We start from the raw sequence: 8272 nt of genomic DNA, 5'->3' as shown, positions 1-8272 counted from the left end.
AGTCTGACCCTCTGCCCTGGACAGAAAAGAGTGCTGGGGTCATATGATCCCAGCCAGTTACTTGTGCAATCTCCTCTTAAAGACCCCGAAGGTAGGGGAGAGCACCACCTCCCTGGGACGCTCATTCCAGATTTTGGCAACCCTTACAGTAAAGAAGTTCTTCCTGATGTCCAACCTAAATCTGCTCTCCATCAGTTTGTGGCCATTATTCCTAGTTACTCCAAGGGGTGCTCTGGTAAACAGAACATCTCCTATTTCTTGCTGCTCCCCGATAAATTTGTAAACGGCTACAAGATCCCCTCCCAGCCTTCTCTTGCAAAGACTGAAGAGATCCAGGTCCCCTAGTCCTGATCCACGTCTTCATAGGGCCTTACCTGAGGGCCCCTAACCGTACGAGTGGCCCTCCTCTGGACCCTCTCAAGGTTATCCACATCCCTCTTGAAGTGCAGCGCCCAGAACTGGATGCAGTACTCCAACTGTGGCTTGACCAATGCCACATAGAGGGGAAGTATCACCGCCCTGGACCTGTCCATGATGCACTTGCTAACGCATGATAGAGTGCGGTTACTTTTACTGATTACTTCGTCCCATTGACAGCTCATATTCATCTTGGAGTCAACTATGACTCCGAGATCCCTTTCTGCCGCTGAGCTGCTCAGGTCATCCCCTAGCCTATAGGTGTGTTGGTGATTCCTTCTCCCTAGATGCAGCACTTTGCACTTGTCTTTGTTGAACCACAGCTGTATTCTTTTCTGCCTACTTTTTCAACCTGTCCACGTCCGCCTGGATTCGATCCCTTCCCACTAGTGTGTTTACTGTACCCCATAATTTCGTGTTATCCACAAATTTGGACAGAGTGCTCTCCGCGCCCTCATCCAAGTTGCTGATGAAGATATTGAATAGCACAGGCCCAAGGACCGAGCCTTGGGGGACCCCACTGCCCACATCTTTCCAAGTTGATACCGACCCATCCATCACCACTCTCTGGGTGCAACCCTTAAGCCCATTTGGCACCCTCCTGACTGTGTAATTATCTATGTCACAGCCGCTCAGTTTGTTTATGAGAATAGGATGAGATCCCGTATTGAAGGCATTCTTAAAATTGAAGTAGATGATATCTACCTCAACTCCTGCATCTAAGCATTTTGTGACCTGGTCATAAAAAGAAACAAGGTTAGTCAGGCAGGATCTACCTGCTGTGAACCTGTGCTGGTTGCCCTTCAGCATTATTTTTCCTGCTGGGCTCCCACAAATGTGATCCTTGATAATTTTTTCAAAGGTTTTCCCAAGGATAGAGGTGAGACTAACTGGCCTATAACTACCTGGATCCTCCTTCCACTCCTTGAAAATAGGGACCACACCGGCCCTTTTCCAGTTCTCTGGGATCTGACCTGAATGGTCACCAAGAATGCTCAAACAGCCGTGCCAGTGGCTCTGCAATGACACTGGCCAATTTCTTCAACACCCTTGGATGAAGATCATCCGGGACTAATGACTGAAACACATTCAGCCCCTCCAAGTGTCCCTTTACTAAGTCAGCAGGCTGATGTTCCTCCTGTGCCTGTCTGTAATTGGGAGATTTGTCTTGATCCATGTTCAGGAATACAGAAGCAAAAAACTCACTGAAGAGTTCAGCCTTGTCCCTCCTAACTGTTACCAATTGTCCCATCCTGTCCTGTAGGGGTCCTATATTACCCTGTGCCTTCTTTTTGCTCCCTATATAACAAAAAGTTGTTCTTCAGGTGTCTTTAATTTTTGTCACCAGCCTGAGTTCCATTGCTGCTTTGGCCTTCCTAACCGACTCCCTGCAAGTGTGAGCCAAGGAAGTATACTCCTCCTTAGTAGCTACCCCCTGCTTCCACAGCCTGTATGCCTCTTTCTTTGCCCCTAGGCTTTCCTGGATTTCCGTGTTCAGCCAAGATGGTTTCTTCGCCTCTTTGCCCCTTTTTGTGCGCAACGGGATTGTCTCCTGTGCCCGAAACATTGCTCCCTTGAGGAACGACCACCCTTCCTGGACTCCCATCTCGCCAATGCCTCACTAACTAATCTCCTGAGCACGCTGAAGTTAGCCTCTCTGAATTCTAGCACTTCTGCCCTGCTGATTACTTTTCCTACCCTACACCAGATAGTGACCATAAATTGATTGAATTCACTATCTCCTAGGTTGCCTTGTACATGCAGATCCCCCACCAGGTCATCCCCTGTAGCTAGTAACAAGTCCAGCAAGGCACTGCCCCTAGTGAGACTTGTTACCTATCAGTTCTGTGTTCCTGAGGGAGCCCTGGCACTGAGCTTGCTGGACTTACAGAGGACTTTTTTTGTCCCCACCGCACCCCGCATCACCTAACCAGAACTAAGCAGAAGAAAAGTTTAAGAGGCATCTTGGGCCGTACATTCCCCAGTCCTAGTATGGGAGCCCTATTTAAACTTGATTGACTAAATCTCGGTTGCCAGGTTAGGGAATGCTGAGGCAAGACACTGAGTCAGAGGGGGTACGGGCAAAATTTGAATAATGGTTAAGGGTTCATCACAGCGTCCAGCCCATTGCTGTCATACTTTTCCTGGGAAGACTGGTGGAAGTCCTCCCCACAAAGTTTATGAACACTTCAAGTAATCCCCTTAAGTATGTTAAAAGACTACAGTAAGATCTGAAAGTCATGCTAAGCTGCGGCTTATTCACAACAGGTAAAATACAAAACACTGATGCTGACTTCACAGTGCAAGCATAGCTAGGCCATCTGAGAAGAAATAGTGTGGTATCCCTTCCAGTTTATCTTCTATATTCATAATAATTTCAAGCTGGTTCCTAGGTGTCTGGTTACTCCTTAAAACTTTGTTTTTCCTAGTTGTTAATCACTTTCTAGAGATGTTCCAAACCAGATAACCCCTTGTCACTGAAAAAGGCAATTCATTTAAATTGAAACTGTTTATATAACAGGATTTTCTCTGTCAGTTACGGCTTGGGACCCTCTTGATTTACACAATTAAAAGAATGCTTTGAACAGGCTGGACTAAAGGTATAAGAAAGCTGTAAAGCAGCAAACAGTGTGCTTCAAGAGGGAGAAATCTCTCTGACACCATCCGCTGTTGTTCTTGAGAAGCTGGGAGAAACAGATAGTCTCTTTCAGTCACTTGTTTAACCTTCAGCTATTGTGCTGGGAACTTTGCCTGTCAACAAACCACCAAAGTGCCTTGGAATGGTGAAATCCCAGCTCGCTCTCTCTTTCTTTTTCTTTCTAGGCATAGCTTTCTGAACCTGAATTGTATTAGTTAAGCTTGAGCTAGGTTTCCTCAAATACTCAATTGAAACAGGGTAATATTGTAATTGTTTTTGTTTGTTTTCCCTTGCATGTCTATTACTACTAGTACCATCATAAATTTCATATACTTAACAATAAATAACTTTTATAGTCAAACTGGTGGTAACCAGGTGAATGTTTCTTTCTCTGCTTCCCCTTCTCCACTTGCTCTGCAGGAACGCTTCTTTTACCTAAGCCAAAGATCCCTGTGAAGCCCAGAAATACTGTGTGGTCTGCTCATCAAGAAGCTACCAGTACTAGGACAGTAAGGGCAAAAGCTTGGGAGGTGCTGAGTTTGAGACACGTAAGGGGATCAGCTTGTATAGGCTTATTGACCCAGTTTGGTTCAGATGTGCCCTAATGAACTGAATGCTGGCCCATGAGGGTGTCAGCTGGACACCTAGCCTGATTCAGAGGTATTCTGTTTACCTGTGTGCTTGTGTCTGACTCTGTTTTATTGTTACCTTAATGAACTGGTTCCTGGCATACAAGGGTGTCAGCCTGTACATGTTGATCAACCTGGCTGGGTCAGGCGTCTCACGTTAATCAGTGTGTGTATGTATTCGACTGATTTGGTGGCTGGAGGAACCCAGCTCCACTGAAACTGAGTCCTGCATGATAGCTCCATTGGGGGTGAGGACTTGCAGAAGGGAGAGATACAGCTCCATGTAGAAACACAAGTAACACAAGCAGCACATTAACAGAATTACAAAGATCCCAGAAACGTACCCCTAATAAATGAGCGCACCCCAAAGTGATGGGCAAATCTGGTAACACTGTATACCTCCTGCATTAGGTGGAGGTCCTGTATGCAGGTTAAGAACCTACATGAGGAGTTAGATCTGTCTGACTGCTCCCAGCAGATGTCAGGTTAGTTTAGGTCACCCATGACAGCCATGTCCCTTGACCATAAGGCCTCTGAGAGCTGCCTTGAGAATTCCAGGTCCCACTCATCCTCCCAGTGTGGCAGTCTGTAGTAAACCCGCACTACCAAGTCCCTTTCCCCCTGATCCCCTTGTATTCTAACCCACAGTACCTCACAATTTGTCCCTCCTCTGATCCCATCTTGATTATAGATGTGTATTGTTCCTTAACATAGAGAGCAACACCCCCTCCCCCCTTTTTCCCCGCTCTGTCACATCTGTACAACTTATAGCCCTCAATGCTTACTGCCCAATTGCGAGTAGGGTCTGACCAGGTTTCAGTTAGCCCAAGTAGGTTGAAGTTATTGCTTGCAAGCAGGAGTCCGAGTTCCTCCTGCTTGTTCCCCATGCTCCCAGCATTAGAGACATTTAAGGCCCACAATGGGTGCCCTTGGTACCCCACTGTCCTGATGCCTATGGGTTCCTTAGTACTTACCTGGGCTGATTCAGCACATGGCTTGTGGATCACTGATCCTAGCTTCTCTTTGTCCTCTGCATCCCCCTCCCCCAACAAACCTAGTTTAAAGCCCTACATAGGAGATCAGCCAACCTGTAAGAAAACACTTACTTTTTGAAGAGAGATGAAGACCATCATATCCCAGGATGCCCCTTTCACGGAAGTGCAGACTGTGGTCGAAGAAGCCAACACCCACACAATGGCACCAACTCTGGAGCCACAGGTTGACTTCTCTGATGCAGGCATCTTGATGTTGATGGCTACTGCTGACTGAAAGGATTGATCAGAAGACCACCTGTGCCCCCAACTTCCTAAGCCTGGCCCCCAGAGCCCTGTAGTCACTCATGATACGGTCCGGACTACTCCTGGCCGCATCATTTGTGCCCACATGGATGAGGACCATGGGATAGTAGTCGGAGGGCCTCTCTTGTTCCTGACTGCTTTTATTTTTTAGGCCCTCTTTAGCTTCAGTCTGACTACTACTACTGCATACAAGAAATTATACAAATCTTTGTATGATCAAAGTGCCTTAGACTGTAAGAACAGGGGAGGCAGGGACCTTGTCTATTTCAGTACATCTCTGTACAGTGCCTAGATGTACAAGACATATGGTATTGTTTACTATTTTAAACAAAGATAAATCCCACTTGCATTATAGCAAAACCAAAATGATTTATTACTTGGCTTTTTTACAAATGCATTTACTTGCTTAGTTGGAATATATATACTATTTGCACCCTAGATCATTCACACTGTACATTAAGGAAAAGAAAGCTTAGATCTCAGCATCAAATACAAGCTACTGACATCAGTATCCCTGTGAACAGAGTTTTTAATACAAAAAAACATATTTTAATAAACCCTGAATCATCTGTAGTATCATACATTAACACATACCAAATATCCATGCCACAAAACTGCAATGCATTTCTGAAAACAAGTGGTCCTCAATTATGCAATGACCCGTGCAGCTACTGATATCAGCACAGCACTTAGGTTTTACACCACAGAAATCTGACTTGAGTTCTCACAGTGGTTTCTAATGGTATCTAGTATTTTCAAACATGTATTAATTACTCTAATAACAACTTTAGAAATACAAGCTTTGTTCAATTGCTCATTAAGAGATTTGTTCAAGTTGGAGAATCCTGTGAATCTACAGGTGCATCCATGCTTGCTGGAAGTTTGATATGCACAAAGGAACCAAAATTCAAGTAAAATATTTAGATGCTTGAATTAAATATGCTCTGTTTTTTAGCCATCGGCTAAAGTTTAGAGCTTAGAATGCCACTAGACAATGTTTAAAATTATCAAATAGTTAATAGAAAGCTTTACATACAGTTTTCTGCCTGATTTTGTTGTAAAACAATCTAAAAGACAAAAGACTGGGCACAGTGAAATAAGTCAGTCTTAGAAAACATGACTGTTTAACTGACACTACAATAGGCAAACAAATTCAGAAAATAAAACAGCCCAAATTTTGTATTTTTTTCTGTAGCCAAACCTTTGAAGTTAGGATTACTTTATATAAAAGCACCAAAAGCAAACAAAATGAGAAAAAACAAACAAAGCAAATTGTGGACAGACCTACAATGCCTCTAACATTTTTGACACACTAAACACAGGAACTGAGGTGATAAGGTTGCCCCTGGGATTCTGCCTGCTGCTGCTCTCAAGGAGACAGATCTTAGGAGTGAAGGTCCCCAGAGCATCCTCACTGTTTTGTTCTGGGTTTTATGCATATACAGCAGAAGTGGGGTGGGAGGGCTTGCTGTTCAGTAGCAGCTTTAAGAGCACCATGCAGCATATAGAGTTAATATCTTCATTAGTCTTTCATTATATTATTTCTTCACTCAGTTAGTTACCATCGGACCCTCTCAAGGTGTACCTGTAGCTTCCATCACATCCTACCTGAACTCAGGTCTTTGAGGATTCTTAATAAATAGAGGCACACTATTAAAAAAAACCAACAAAGTGTTTCAAGATCCCAAATTCAGGCTCAGGGTACCAGCTTAAGACAACAGAATGAACAGTTAGACCTGAAAAGGCTATAACAAGTAGAGGATTTCCCTGGAAGGACAGAGCAACTGCACATGAAAAAGGGATATGACTTCAATTAATAGATGTGGGTACCTGGGTAGGATGTTATGATATTATTTAAATTCTTTCAAGGTTTATTCATTATAATAAACTGCAATAAGTATATGCTTCCTAAGAGGAAACCTGATACTTTGCATACAAATATTTACTTGACTAGTCATTTTTTGGTATTCTTAAAAAAACTTACATAGTGGGTTTCATTCTTACACCTTCTATTTAAAAATGTGTCTAACAAGTTTCATTTCCTCCACTTCTACAAATAGGTATCCAACTTACATATTTTAGGGTAAGCTGAGTATCCAACCTACCCTAAAATATTGTAATCTGGAACCAAAAATTAGCGAGCACTTCTGGATGTTTTCTTAAGTAACTTGTTGAAAATTACAGTGGTTGACAGTAACAACTGAGGGCAGACCCTAGGCTGTCAAACTCCCGTTCTTGTACAATGTCTGCCTTTGTTCTATCTTGAGAATTTCATTAGAATAAATGAACCCTGAGGTAAAGTGATGGGATCATTCATTCATGACATCACAGTTTAGATCATGGACATACAACAACATTCAGCTTTAAAAACTTCACTGCAAGATCAAGAAGGAAATCACTGGTCAGAAGGAAAAAAAAAATCCCTGTATTCACTCTACGTAGAAATTATGGGATAAAATGGAACGTTAAATGGGTCTGCTCTTCATAGTTTCATAGTAGTTTGGAGTCAGAAGGGACCTGAACCAGATCATCAAGTCTGACCCCCCCTGCCACTGGCAGGAGCACACGCTGGGATCACACGACCCCATACAGGTGTTTGTCCAACCTCTTTTTGAATTTACCCAAAGTAGGAGTGAGGACCACTTTCCTAGGAAGTTGGTTTCAGATCCTAGCCACCCTAACAGTGAAACAGTGCCTCCTAATCTCTAACCTGAACCTATTCTCCAGCAGCTTCTGGCCATTAGTTCTGAAATTTTCTTTACATGTTTTCTTCTTACAGGATAATGTTTGCTACTTGACAAAGGAATTGCTTTTCAGGTATGAAAAAAGCAAACAGGTTCATTCATATATGTTAAACACAGGACTAATATTTAATAAGTTGCACTCATTAAATAGATAAAGTGAAAGATATGGTATTAGCCATGACAATTTATTCAGTGATCTTGAAAGACTAATAAAAGTTCTATATACAACATATTTATGCAAATTTAAGTCAAACCTGAATTTAAGATGACCCCAATAATTAGATTATATACATGGTAAATTGATAAATTTGTTATAACTTTCCAGGTATAGAATCTAATTATCAGAGTGTTGTCTTAAATTTGCCCCCTCCCACTGCTATAGCACAGAAAATAGTGGCTGGGGGGATGTAGAGGGGAAGGGTCAGGGAGTCTATTTACCCTCTGCCCCACCCTGCTTTTCTTCCCCCTGCAGCTTTTCTGCCCCCGCCACTGGCACCCCAACCCCTTACAGGCCACAGAATTTCCCCTTCCTCCCGCTCCCCAAAA

This window comes from Alligator sinensis, unplaced genomic scaffold, assembly GCF_000455745.1.
Source record: "Alligator sinensis unplaced genomic scaffold, ASM45574v1 scaffold744_1, whole genome shotgun sequence".
Lineage (NCBI taxonomy): Eukaryota > Metazoa > Chordata > Crocodylia > Alligatoridae > Alligator > Alligator sinensis.
The sequence above is the reverse complement of the archived record's forward strand: the minus strand, read 5'-3'. Positions refer to the sequence as shown.